General features: G+C 38.6%; 1 protein-coding gene across 2 annotated transcripts in view; it reads right to left on the reverse strand.

Moving 5' to 3' along the window:
* Positions 1 to 15,528, reverse strand: part of LOC131684081 (uncharacterized) — a 372,745-nt gene that overhangs the window by 354,460 nt on the left and 2,757 nt on the right. The window lies entirely within an intron of this gene.

A 15,528-nucleotide genomic window follows, 5' to 3' on the forward strand; every position in this document is an offset into this window, starting at 1 on the left:
ATAAAATAAAAAGGTCAACCATATTTTTAAAAAGATAAAATTAATAGAGCAAATTAAATTGTGTCAAATTAATAATTTCGAAGAAATAAATAAAATGACAGAAAAAATAAAAAGATTATTAAAATGAAGAAACTGAATAGAATGTAAGAACTGGAAAAACCGAATAAAATGTTTAATGTATTTTATTCGGTTTTTCCAGTTCTTGCATTCTATTCAGTTTCTTCATTTTAATAATCTTTTTATTTTTGAATAAGATAAGGCCACATCCATCAATGACGTAGCATTTTTTGAGTGGTTTTCAACATCCACCTTCTCCATCGTAGCATTTCGTCACAAACCTTTGAACACCCCCTTCCCACGATAATGATGTAGATTCATGACAACCCCTACCCCCTAAAACTGAGTAGTAGGGAAATGTGTTCGGTTGTCAGCACACTTTTGTTTTTGGCTCACAACATTACTCCAATTGAACAATATATGAGAATAAGCATACCAATGGAAAGCTAGAGGCCTTAGCTAATATTATTAACAATTTAGTAAAATGATATTTTTTTAATATTTTGAAAAAAGGAAGCACCCTAAGATAATTTATTAAAATGGAAAAATATGAATGATAATCATCAAGATTCAAAGGGAAAAGGAAATTTATTCGTTTCAACAACCATCAAAGGTATTATGAACATCATTCTTCATCAGAACCACAATATGTGTATATGAAAAACTAGTGCGAATAATACGCACTGCTAAGGGATCATCCATAAATGACGTAGCATTTTTTAGTGATTTTTAACACCCCCCTCCCCCATCGTAGCATTTCCGCCGCCAAATTGTCTGGTCAAATCAAATTGTCAAATGGGCTTTCTTCATGTAAATGTAAAATGCTAAACCGGAAGTCGCCTTCCTGGTTTTCAGAATGGTGCCAAAGATCGATCTCTGGTATCTATTCGTAAAGCCCGTTCCAAAATATCCATATTGATTAGGTTATTGAGAGCATTTGCCACAAAAACATGGGGTGCCGACAATTGATTTTAGTAACCTTTTTGAAAACTGATCAAAAGAAAACTTGTGACGAATTTCGGTGCCATTCAATGTTGAATCACAAAATAGAATAAATTCACATCGTAATGATTCAATGCGCATACTTTTTCAATCGATTTACTTCTTTCTGTAAGACTAAGCAAATCATAAAAAAAACTTTTAAGTAGAGTTTCACTTGTTCAAAAAATATATTGGTTGTAGAATAGAACATTCGAGTCTGTTTGCTTCAGCAATCGGCACAAAAAGATCGCGCTAATATATAACACAAATAATATTTATCAGAATGTCCATATCTGGTTTCTGTCAAAAGCTACATAGGGATGCCGACAACCAACCAGTGCCGGCAATCGACCACTTTCCCCTACCATTGTTTCCATTCCATTCTTTTGTTTTCTCCTTTTCGTTTTCGTTCTTCTTTTCTTAGAACATAGAAGACTTGAACCAGCTTCATGGCATGTTTTTCTACTCTTCTATGCAACGAAATGAAGTAACAAAATAATTTTGAGTGATAGACAAGTCTAAGTTTTCCAATAAATATTTGGTTTGGTAGGGCATCTGTAACAGTGGATGAACCAGTAAAAACTTAGTGCCAACAGTAAAGTACCCCAGAATATCTACCAGTAAGATTTTTTACAGAATCTGTAGAGCTAGGGTTAAGGACGGGATCCCCGTCAGAATCCCCGCGTTTGTAAATTTATAAGTGCTAAACGGAATGATTTCATGCTTGCGAGATCGCGAGCATAGCCGTGCGTGAGTGTTTGTATGTTAATGTGTTTGTCGCGTGTGCTAGCGCGTATGTAGCTTTGCGTCGATAAATTCGATTTTATAACCATGTTACCATTCGTATTTGGCGTGTATTCCTGAATAATCGCGCGCGGACCGTGAATCTGATAGTTAATTTTTAGTGTATAGTACAGATGCTAGAAGAGAATCCCATATCACTAGAGTTCCCGATCATGTTGCCATAGAATGTAATAATGAATATGAGCGTCTTTTTTATCCAACTGAAAGCATAGACCTAGGCTGCTAAAGAAGACCTAGGGAAGCTAAAGAAGACCTAGGGAAGATTTCCGGACGTGGCCGATGCATTATCGCGCTAACATGAGCGTTTGAAGGTTTTCGCTTAAGATCGCGTTTAAAGGTTTATTAGTGCTAAAACATTCAATTAATCAATTAGTGTTCATTGGAGTGGGACATGGTTATATGAAAAAAATAAAATTTGGCTCCGAGTAACTTTTTGGGTCCCATTTAGCTCCCAGAACAACTTTGCAAATTTTTAGCTCGATCGGTGAAACTATATTTTTGCACTCGCGGTTTAAAGTTTACATGGGATTTCGCATGGGAAAATTGTCTTTTGCAAATTAATTCTTCCAAGAGTCGCCCGTTATCTCCTAAAAATAAATAGATGTCTGATTTTTATAGGAAATTTGTCAAGGAAATAAAGACTAGAAGGCTGCAAAACGATCTGATGCTTGTGGAAAAAGTTATTAATCAAAAACCGATTGATGTCCTGAAGATTGATGAAAATTTCACTTTTCATAGCATCACTGTTTCTGACGGTCTAATTATATACATTTTTAACTTTCTCTTATTATGTACAAAACAAGCCTCAATTTATCCCTCAAAATCTTGCGAAGTGGCCAAATAGTATAGATAAACGATTTAGACACATTAAGAGAGGATTAAAACAAAATTGCGTATAATTGGACAACCAACACCAGTGGTGCTAAAGAAAATGAATGTTGTATCAATCGTCAGAGCATCAATCGGTTTCTGCTTAATACCTTTTTTCTCAAGCGTCAAATCGCTTCGTGGTTTTCGAGGCTTTGTTTCCTTATTAAATTTCCTATAAAAGCCACATAACGATTTATTTTTAGGAAGTAATGGGCGACTCCTGGAGCAATTATTTTGTAAAAGTGAATTTTCTTATACAAAATCCCATGTAAACTTTAAACAGTGGGCACAAAAATATAGTTACACCGATCGAGCTAAGAATTTGCACAGTTGTTCTAGGACCCAAATGGTACTAAAAAAGTTGCTCGGAGCAGGAATCTAATTTTTGTCCCACCCTAGTGTTCATGTTTGCGATACTGCGGGCTTTGATGTGCGTGGATGATCGCGAAGGTTTTAAGCGTTTGTACGTTAACATGCTGAATGCTAAAATAGAGCAGAGGCGACGCGTGGTTCCACCGTCAACCTGTTCAATACCACAAAATCCCTCAAAATCGACGATTCTAACATCGAACGAATAGTACCAACGAAAGATGTTCGGCGGATGGGTTTTTCTGATCGCAGGAGTTGAGCAAAACAAATTTGTTGTCAAAACCCATCGGTGAATTATCAAACAAAGATCTTGTGGAATACCTAATTCAAGAGAGTCCCGCAGAAAAAAGCAAAAAAGATATATTACATCCGTATAGGCAACCACTTACTTCGTATTGAAAAAGATTTCTCAACTTATATTTCAACAACCATGTCTAAAGGCATTATTGAATACTCATAAGTCATGTTATGATTCGAATTAACCTCCGATGTAGAATCTTATTTTTTACACCGAGAATTATTACCTCTTCTGTATAAGATAGGGTGAAACATTTATTAACCTGTTTGAAATCATCTATTAATTCTACCAAATAGGAGAGAAATTTAAATGTTCCATATGCAATTCCAAAAAAATCATTTTCCTCGCAAAATGTCGTAAGAAAGAGATTTTTAACATTATTGCAATAGAACGCGAAACGATTCGAATGAAATCCATTATGTCCATTTTACATTTTCAGTAGACATGTTTTCAATGTGTAAATGCAATGAACAAACAATTTCTACCAAGCAGAAACATGGTTCATTACTTTCGTTGAACCAACCAAATCCATACATGCTTATAACTAATATGTCCCAAGGCACAGAAACATCTTGTTAGACTACCCAAGAAAACAAGCGTTCGACCGACAGCTGTGAACGTATGGCACAACTGCGAAGCGTGTTGGAAAATTAAAAAGCGCTCTCGTTTCGCACAAAGAGCTCTAACGAGCAAATGGACATCACTACAATGCACGCTGGTTCAATATTTGATTTGAACCGGTGCAAAAGAGAATAGAAAAAAACCGTTGCCCATGGCTCTCAGGCTGCTGTTGCAGCCATCACCCATGCTGCTGCTGCTGCTGCTCCATCCAAAGCGTGCGGTGAGACTACGAGATGCGTGCATGTTTGAGGATGAAATGGTGAAAGCATTTTCTGAAATTTTACTGGATACCGGTTGGTTTATCGTTCAAATCTGAATAACTTTAGTGTTTTATTTTTCCCTTCATTGAAAATATTTTCTACAGTTCTACAGTTAATTTAAACTTGAGAGGGGTTTCGGTTTGTCTGATTTGGCTTATCTGTTCGTTGAACGTACCGACGCGTCGCCTCCAAAAGAGAGTGAGACATATCACCAAAGTTTCCGGTCATGTCACCATGGGACACGTTGTTTAGTGGATATGAGCGTCATTTTTTGATTAGTTTAACTGAAGGCATGGACCTATGCTACTAGGACCGAGAGACTGTGTGTTTGTAGGTCCGCGCTTGAGACCGCCCTTTTGAGTTAAAAAGTACTAAAACCAGGGTTGTTAATACGATACATTTTTCACGATAATTTATCGACGTTACTCCTTAACGATAATGTATCGTCATCGGAAACTCCGTTAACGATAATGTATCATCGGAAACTCCGTTAACGATAATGTATCGTCGTATTCATCGTCATCGTCGGTTCATCGGTTATCGCGATACATTTTGCGTTACTGTCCCGTTTATTGGAGTTGAAGTTGATTCGGTTAACTTTCAATTGTTTAGAAATAAATAGTTATTGAAGGACATGTTAGTTTTATAGTTTTGGACATTTTCTATTCACAGTGGGGTCCAACGATGCGTCAAAATGAAATTTTTTCAACTTTTCAGGAAAGAGTATATTATATTGAAGGGAAAGTTGTTGGAAGTTGAAAATCAAAAATTTTGAACATTTTCAATACGCAGAAGAGTCCGACGATGTGTCAAAATGGATTTTTTCAACTTTTCGAGTAAGTTGGTGCACAGAAGAGTCCCAGGAGGAACAGTGTTTCCAAGCGGCAAAAAGGTGATCAAAATTGTTTTGACCATGAAGAAAACAAATTTTGAGCTATCGTGTAATTAGTAATTTTTAGCCCGCAAAAACATATATTGAAAAAACTACTAAACCACTATTATTATGCCATTCACAAATTACACTACACATTTAAGTGGTGTCGTGATTAACAGATTTTATTATAATTTTAATTTAAACTAGAAGATTTTGGATTTTAAAAAGGACAATATACATATTTCCTATGTTTGATTTCCTTTTCTAGTTGGGAAGCTTTTAGCCCCCTCCTCCGTTTCTTGTCTCCACTATGTAACAAGATGCTTCATGTTTCCTTCTTTTACCCTTAAATATGTAGTGTAATTTATAAACGGCATCATAATAGAGTTTTAGTCGTTTTTTGAATACAGTGAAGACCCGTTTTTATCAGCCCCTTGGTGAATTTTAGGCTGATAAAACGATAACATTGACAAAATCGGCACATATTTTTTTCTGGTTCTGAAGAGACGAAATCGAAACGTAAACATATTTTTCGTCCTTTTTAATAAACCGCAGCGGTTAAAATATTCTTCTTTAGTCCCTCGAGAAAGCCTCATAACCCGTTCTGATCATTTAGTAAAAATTTACCTTAAGGAGGTCTTACAGTACAGTATTATTATTTTTGTATATTTTGCATCTCTAAGATAAGAAAAATATGCTAAAGAAGGAGTTTACTCGAATTTGACTTGATCGTAGTCTAGAGCCCACCAAACGGTTTTGATAGTGTTTGTTTTACAGTTTCGTATTGGCATCGTCTGCGGAAATTTGCGGCTTCCATACCAAAATATTGCTTTTTGGACACTAAAACATTCGATAACTTCAAAGTTGTAAGAGATACAAATAAACTTACATTACAAAAATTCTGTGATTTCTTATGCAGAACAAAATCTTGGAACATTCTACAAAATTACCAGTAAAAGTATTTTGAAAAAGCAATTTTCAGGGGTATATTAAAGAATTCTCCACATATGTATATTAAAATCGACAGATAGACACGTAGTCTTTTCAGCGAAGTTAATACTTAAGATATTCTCAACAACTTTGCCAAATAAAGTTTTTTTTATTTGCATAAATGACCAAACAAAAACTTGCTTTTCAGCTTTAGAGGGATTAATCACCCAACTAATACTTTTTAAATGCAAAAAATATAACTAAACTTTGCTGAAGACACTATAGCCACAGAAAATAGACATCCATGATCGAACAAAAATATTTAAAAAACGTGTGTAAACATTTGAATTAATATACGATAAACACTAGCGCCGCCAAACTAACTTATCCCAACTATCCGTCAAATCCATTCCGGAACCGGTTGGAAATCCTGAATGGATTCAGTATGGAATCTTGCTCAAAGAAAACAACCGATTCCGATTCTATCGGTTCGTGGATTTGAGCTGAAATTCATACTGGTAGTCCGAACCGGTTCCGGACTTGTTTGACTTAGAGCACTCTAGTTAGAGTGTGGCCAAGAGGCCATGACGTATCCAAACGAACATGAAATTTGACGTATTCACAATAGAAATACGTCAGATTTCTGCTCGTTTGGATACGTCAGACGCGTGTTGGCCGCACTCTAACTACACGGAAACGAAAAACTACCTAAAATTGAGTTCCTTTGACTCAATCTCGTGGTATCGTGGGGGAACTTAAAATTAGGTAAACCGTGTTGAAGGTAGTTTCCATTTAACCACGGCAAAAATTACAACTCATTGATAGGTTTTTTATACTCAAATTTAAGTTGAATTTATCTAATTTTGAGTTCACCCCAAACAACTCAAAAGTACCTTCCTCCACGGAAGACCTCGACTGAGTCGAATCTCTCTTTTTGTTTTTGACAACACTAATAAGTGCGAAAGCGACGCACAACTCAAAAGTAAGTTAAAAGAACTTTTCTGCAGGTTGTTTTATTTAACCGTGTAGAGTGCTCTAGTTTGACTGGGTAGAGAAATAACCGCTGTCAATTCTGTCGAACTAAGCCACAAGAAAACATGACGACATTAGCGCACCTGGTGTGGATATCCCAACTACCTTCGAAACTGTTAAAGATTTTTACACAAGTTGAATGCTGAAGATGGACGTCTGTTCTCTGTGCTATAGCTAAAAAATGTTTTTTCGTGGTTCAAAGAATTTCTTTCACCTTTTTGCCATTTTGGAAACACTGTGCACTGGTGGATCCTCCTGTGAATTGGAAATGTCCAAAACTATCGACTTTCAACTGCCAACAACCTGCCCTTCAATATAAAAAGCTCACGAAAAGTTGAAAATATTTCTATTTTGACGCACTGACGGTACATTGAAAATGCCCAAAACTGTTGATTTTCACTTACCAATAGCTTCTTCAATGTAATAAACTTTCCCCAAAATACCATTTTGACACATCGTCGAACCCCCTGTGTATTGAAAATGTCCAAAACTACTGATTGTCAACTGCCAATAACTTTCCCTTCAATATAAAACACTCCCGAAAAGTTGACAAAAAATTCCATTTTGACACATTCTCGGAGTCCACCCCCCCCCCTCCCTGTGCATATAAAATGTCCAAAACTATTGATTTTCAACTGCCAACAACATGTCCTTCAATAGTTATTTATTTCTAAAAAATGGAAAGTTAACCGCATCAACTTCAACTCCAATAAACGAGAAAGTAACGCAAAATGTATCGCGATAACCACCGATGAATTATCGACGATGACGATGAATCCGACGATAAATTATCGTTAACGGATTTCCGATGACGTTGACGGTTGGTTAACGTTATCGACTATGACGATAAATTATCGATTAACAACCCTGAAACGTTCACTTAATTACCGGGGTGTTTTCATGTTTTTGAGATCGCGGACAAAGATGTGTGTGGACGAAGCCAAAACGTTTGTATGTTAACATGTTTGTTGCATCTGCTAATGTGTATGCAGCATCGCGTGGATAAATTCAATTTTATAACCGTGTGGCCATTCGCATATTTGCGTGTGTTCCTGAATGATCGCGCGGACCGTAACTTTGATGCTTACTTTTCAGTATACAGTTCAAATACTAGAAGAGAATTCATGGCATGTCGCCATGGTGTTGACTAGTGAATATGAGCGTCATTTTTTATTGGTCCAGCTGAAGGCATGGAGCTAAGCCGCTAGGACCGAGGATACCCGGATAGAATTTTACAATTGCATTTACCCTACAAACAATCATAAAACAATAAATATTATAGTTATTACTGTTTCAACATTGTTCGATGCCAAGTTCTCACAGTAGATTTACAATAAAATTTCATGTAACAATAAATTTCACTGTTCAGCAAAAAACTGATACAGTGCATTCACATTAAATTTTACTGTTTTCGAGAAAAAAATGTATGGAGAAAAATTGATTTTTTTTAATGTTAAGGTACATAACCACCCCCCTTTTTCACTGTAAAAGTCTATTTTACATTGAAATTTACTGTAAAAACGTTAAAGTTTATTGTTTTTGTATTGTAGCATAACACTAAAACTTACTGTAAATTATTGTAAAATTACTGTACTGTCACAGTGAAAATCGTGGTTTTGTTACTGTACATTTCTATTCGGGTAGAGACTTCCAGACATGACCGATTCATAATCGCACGAGCGGTGGGTTAATGCTAGAGACCGCATTTGTACATTTATAGCTGAGTAAAGCCATGTCAAGTGATCCTCGAATTTTTCGCAAAATAACCGATCTGCATGAGGTATATTTTATTGTATAAAGATTATGGTGATTAGCTTTTGGTATAAATATTTCGTTACAATTACTTTTTTTCTTTAAGACCCTTAAACTTTATTGCATGATAAAATTGAAAATTTTATATCTCAAAACTACTGAAGATAATTCAATGAATTTTTGCGCACTTATGGAATGATATTTGCACTATCTTATAAAAATTTTCAATGTGTGTCAAATTATGCGGCAATCTTTCACCTTCAATCATCTGTATTGAGAATTTTTCATTTTTGTTTCTATCGAGAGTTATAGAGGATTTTGTAACAGTGCGCTCTATCAACGCACGGCCCACTTTGATGCAGCCCGCGAGAACGTACATATTGGCAACGCCGCACGTCGCAACGTCCTAATGCGCATCGCTTTGAAGGAGCGTATCTCATGTTCAACATTGGCATCTCTGAGATTAAAGCAAAAAGACAAGCTTTTCTTTATGGATAATTAAAAGTGATGTTTTCTGAGTAATTTGCATGCTCTTTAGCGTTATTATATTATTCAGGAGTTATTAAATTTTCTGTCACTCAATACCTCGGACAAGCACGCTCGGATGTTGCCAGCCGATGAGCAAAGTTGAGCAGTGGGCATGTTTCAACCTGCGTTCACATATTTTTCGCAAATTCACATACTTCACCACGTTTTATTTTCAGCCGGTTCTGTCTGAGAGGTAGCACGGTATATTGCGAATCTTTTCTTAAATCCACATTGCGACTTTTCAGCCATGCGCCATCGGATCGTGCGTTAAATTACGCGCTCATTTAATTTGCATCAGTGCGAGTGAGAAAACGTTTTGACGTTTGTTTTTGTTTCGATCGCACTTGAGACAACTTTCCCATATAGAGACAACTCGACGAAATGCTATACTATCTCAAGATAGACAATATTTGCTCAAAATTCGATTGTTTTATGTTATAAATATGGGTCGATCACACGAATGATGCATTCCGTTAAAAAAATTCATAAATATGTTCCTCGTATCTTGTTTTTGTGGCATCCATGTGGAGTGATAAATTTAAAAATTAAATTAATCAACACATGTGTAGCATATGTCGTAATGGGTGCAAAAAATACAACGAAAATAAATATGGACATAAACAAAACACAATTTTCGTTAAATTTTCAATTTTACACCCCATGTTTATAGTAATGGGTTCCTCTATAACGCGATTAAAATATAGGAAAATTTACCCGTTTAATTTTTCTTCTTATAGTGTTTGCCAAAGTAATGGAACTGCAATATTCGATGACTCAACAGGTACATGCGGAAAACTGTATCGATGTTTTTGAAATAAAGATCGTTGATGATTAATTGAAATTCGACAAAAATAAATAATATCTTACCAGAACTTGGAGAACCACCAATTAACAGAATTAACAGAAGCAATAGTGATAAAAAACCTCAACATCGATGCGACTGAACAACAGATTTTATGTAATCTTTTTACAAAAGATACATGATTGTTTAAAGCTAATATCACTCGGTGAAAATAAAAACGTGAAATAAAATGCTGTTGGAATAAGATTTTCCATTTCCATATATTAATGTTGTAGATTAAAAAAGAATTTGGATATAACGTAGATGTATTTTGACTAACAAAAGTGTATTTAAAGATGTTAATTGTTAGTAACGTTAAATTATAATAATAAAAAAATATATTAAACAACTATAATTTTTGCTGTGCACTTCGGTCAAAAAAATTTAACGCATCTCAAAATATCCGGAAAAAAATCACCTTCGATAATCCGTATTGAAAAGTTTACCGTTTTGCGCTAATCGAGAGATGTGGTTTCTTTTAGTCATGCGATGCGCACTTCCCACGCGATGCGCATTCTGACGTAACGACGTGCGACGTTGCCAATATGAACGTTCTCGCGGGCTGCATCAAAGTGGGCCGTGCGTTGAAAGAGCGCACTGTTACAAAATCGTCCATAACTCTCGACAGAAACAAAAATGAAAAATTATCAACACAGATAATTGAAGGTGAAAGATTGCCGCAAAATTTGGCATACGTTTTGAAAATTTTTAGCGTGAAGAACACAAGAAAAAATACAATTGAAAATTTTAAATTGATGCAAAGTACCGTTATTCACACAATTATAAAGTAAAAACATTTTTATATGATAGTTCAAATAACATTCCGCAAGTTTGCAAAAATTCATTGAATTATCTTCAGTAGGTTTGGAGATATAAAATTTACAATTTTATCATGCAATAAAGTTTAAGGGTTAATATCTCAAAGAAAAAAAGGAGTTTTAACGAAATATTTATACCAAGAGCTATTCACCATAATCCCTATACAATAAAATATATCTCATGAAGATCGGTGATTTTGCGAAAAATTTGAGGATCACTTGACATGGCTTTACTCAGCTGCTAAAACGTTCAAAAACTCAGCTGCTAAAACGTTCGAAAAGTAACATTTCGAATAAAGAAAAAAAGATGAAAAGAGCTTAAGTAGAAGCGCATAAACTGCCCCCAGTACGCCATCCTGTCATTAGCTTACTTCCCGTCGCACTAAACATCCAGTACTGCAAGGTGGGTCACAGGTCGCTCGCACACGCCATTCGCCGACCGTACAGTGGCTGACCGTATCTGGCCATCTCTGGCATTACATGTCTAGAGGACTTTCCCCTTCGGCCAACAGTTTTTCGGTAACTTCGGGTCAACGACGACAACGACGTCCCCTACACATACGGGTTTGGTTTGAATGTACCACTTCGTTCTTCGGGTGATCTCCGGTAGGCAGTCTATTAACCAGTGCCTGCAGTATGGTTTGGGATGCGCGCTAGCCTTGTTTCAACACGATTTCGTTGCTATCGTTTACGGTGAGTGGTTTCATTCCATTCGAGGAACCGAGTAGGAAATGGTACGGGGTAGTAGCATCGACAATCGGATCGTAGGTTAATAGGCGACAGTTTACTACCTTCTCAATCTCTTTCAAAAAGCTCCGGAGTACTTCATCTGTCGGTTTCTTCGTCGGGCAGATACCGGCTAGATTATTTTTAACGGCGCAAATTAGACGCTCCCAAATATGCAGTGAAGCTGCTGGGTTGAATAGCCATTTTGTTTGAGAGCTAACAAATTCTTCCATGATCGCTTGCTGATTGACGAAGTTAGTTCCACGGTCACTATCAGCTTGGGCATACCGCGACCGGCGATAAAGTTGCGGAGGGTCATGATACACGAATGATGGAGTGTACCAGTACGATGTGTGTTGCACGAATCGTTAGACAGGTTGCAAGCATTCCCCATCGTTCTGCCACTCTTCTGCCAATGACGACCTCCATTGGTTCAAAGTAGTCGATTCCTACGTGCATGGATGGATGTAAGAATGCCGCAAGTCGTGCCGGCGAGCGATTAACCATGTCCGGAGGACATGGAATTAAGTTATCGTTATTGCACCGTTGACATTCTTATTCTGACTATAGCGTAGCACACTCATAGTCGCGAAATGTTGTATTTCTGGCGGATTTCAGTTATGGTGGCTCTGATGGTGGTACTGTTGGTGATAGTATGGTATTATCAAGGTGGTTCGGTGGTGGCCGCGAGACCGGATAAGATTCTTCGCGTCTTCTGTGGCGTAGTTGCTGAGCCGTGTTCTACCCTTCATCCTTATGACGTCCAGTTAAAATCGAGTACGGGCTTTAGCTGGTACAGTTCGCTGTTCTTTGGTATTTGCTTTGCTTGCTTGGTTCGTTCGGGAGCTCCAGTGCCCTACACAATAGGAACACTACTCCTTGGTACGCTTCCGGTTGCGCGTGGCGATGAAGGTAGCTCTTTTCCTTCTTAAGCTTTTCTGTTCGTTGGTGAACCCGCAATGATCGGCTTCCCTTAGAACCGGCGATTGCAGTGGGCTGGAATGTACATGTGCGACGACATGTAAGAGTCGCTTCCAGCTGGGGAACTTATTCACATAGATTACTGATTGCTGTGTAACAGTAGATTGGGGTGAAATTCTGCGGTGTAGAAACCCTTTTGGTCGGCGATCGTGGCCACTCCGTCTGCGGACGCCAAAGAACATCTGGTCTTTTAAACCATGTGCTGTCGGGAATCATATCCGGCTGGCCATCCCATTCGGCTACATTCAGCTTGGTAAGCACCCAAGGCCATTTATCTTTTATCTCGGTGATTTTTAAAATCTCACTAACTCGGAACGCCACGAACTGGGAGTAGCGTCGATGATCTGTGTTTATCCAACACATTACGTCCAAGGATTTTCCAATCGATCGTTCCAATATTGTACCTACAACAGCTGCTTGGAGTTTAAGCCACGGAATTGAAGTGAATTTCAGTGGTGTCACCCGTTTCTTAGCCGAGGCTAAAATACACTCCACGATACCATTCTGGAAAAAAACGTAGATATGCGGCTGCACTCACTGGCATCGACAAATGTGTGCAGCTGTACTTCATTATTTGCGCTGGAATTAGTCCGAATTCAATAGCATCACGGGACCGCAACCTGTGCAACTTCTCAAATGAAGGTTCCCTGGTCGCGTCATCCCATTAAACGCCAGATTACCAAACTTCTTGTCATCCACGTAGTGCCTTTTAATGATGTCTTCTGCTGCTACTGGGTGGATCTGTGAGTGGCGCTGGGCGTTGACACTGCTGGTCCTACTCTAAGATATCCACCTGGTGATATATGTCAAAGAACTCTCCAGTCAGTCCAATTCTATGCTTCCTGAATTGAAGAAGTACGATGAATAGAGAACAAAGCTGATAAGGACCCTTCGAAAACAGTTCGAAGTCAAAAGATCGCTGCATGCCATACGATTCTCAGTTTTCCATGCTTGTTTGGGTTTAGTTATGGGACGAGAAGGTACCGCGCATGAGTGTATGACTGAGCGAGTTCCAAACTCGAAAGTTTCTTGATATATCCTTTTGGCAATATATATTGTAATCTGCCGGTTAAGGGCTTCGGATTACATCCTTCTCCTTGCGCTTCTCAAGACAGTAAAACCGTCCAAGAGCCATCGCGCGGTTGTCAGGAAGGCGAATGTCATCATATCGCAAGAGTAGCCCCGTCTCGTATCACCGTTTTTGAATTTTTTAAGTGACAACAGCAGGTGTTGTGACCGACGATCATCGGTAGACAAGAGTATGTTATCCAGTTTTGATACTCCGAGACTGCCCAAGGCAAGCGGAATACACCTTCATTCTACGATGTAGGCAGTCGTCTTTCTGTTCTTCTGGGAGGGAGGTTCTCGTAAACGCGCATTGGATATGGAGAACTTCTTCGACATGACTACCGTATGCAGTCTTCCCTAGCCTTATCTTAGCTGTAATCGGCTGATCTATTCAACCCTCTCTGCTTTGCAAGACCAAACCGACTCGTGCGTGCGTCCTATCAGGATGCAATCTATTGCCAGACCTCGTGAGGGGGGTACAGTTCTGTTCTTCTGGGAGGCGCTCATTTTTTTGGTCATTGCATAACAACTAGTGGTGTCTGACGATACAGCCATTTTTGCCGCAGTGTTTTGCTTTACAGTTCCCATTGTGACGACGTAAGCATGATCGGCACAAACAGAATTCCCGTACCGCACCCCATCTAGCGTCTCAAGAGTTTCGCTTGCATTTGTCTGCCGCCTTATATACACATTTGTACGTTGGACAGTTGTAGTTGACGTGAGCGTTAGGTACGACTGGCGCCCTGTCGGTGGCGTCCGCATTGGTCGTCTTATTCAAGATGAGTGTTGAAAAAAGCGTCGCCCTTCTTGGGACCGCGACCTTTATCACGTGACGGATTATGCTCCTGTACCATCGAAAGGACGGTTACCGTGCTCACAGCTTAAGCGAGAGTGTAGACCCAGTTCCCCTGAGTAAAGCTCGACGATGGCATGCCCAGTCCAACTTTATAGTCGTTGGCGGCACTTTATTGACGAGTTGCTGAAGGAGTAAGACATTGCAAAGATGGTCATCAACACCCCATGCGTCCACTGTTGCTCAGAAGCTTTGTACATTCACCGCAAAGTCGACTATCGTCTCTAACTTGTCCTCCCTCAGAGGTAGTAAGGCCTTGACAATAGCTATCAGACAATATACAATGGCCTCAGGTTGCCCAAACATCATCTTCAGATTAGCGATCAATCTTCGCCACTTCGTCCTTTTAAGCTCTTTTGCACACGGATAATGTTCTCGTCCATCGTGAATCCGCACTTCTCTGTTGTGCTGTTGAACGATGACAGAAAGATCGACCACAGTTCGATGCGTATTGGTACGCCAGCTCACCGTCCTCTGGAACTGGCTGCTGTTCTGCTCGGTGCGGATTGATGTTCGAATCGGATCGGTTAATGTGGCTGGAAGTCCAAGACTGGTTATTTGGATAAGGGTCGCATCTTTCCGAATTATGCACCAAAATTGGCCTAGACAGTATGCAACTGTTGACGAAAAGCCGAGAATACGATTGGCCACATCGATGTAACGCGTTTTGTTCCGCACACTGTACATTAAAAATATCCGGATGATTTCTTGCCCTGTTAGAAGCGTTGTGCGTTGAATGTTGGTGTGGGTTGAAGTGTCATGGGAGTATACATTCTTCCGGCTTGCCAACAGTTGGAGAATGTTGCATTTACTATCCACGTTCAAGCGCAGTTTCTTTGCTTAATATTAAAATTAAATGAAAATG

The sequence above is a fragment of the Topomyia yanbarensis genome, chromosome 2 (genome assembly GCF_030247195.1).
Source record: "Topomyia yanbarensis strain Yona2022 chromosome 2, ASM3024719v1, whole genome shotgun sequence".
In the NCBI taxonomy this organism is placed as follows: Eukaryota; Metazoa; Arthropoda; class Insecta; order Diptera; family Culicidae; genus Topomyia; species Topomyia yanbarensis.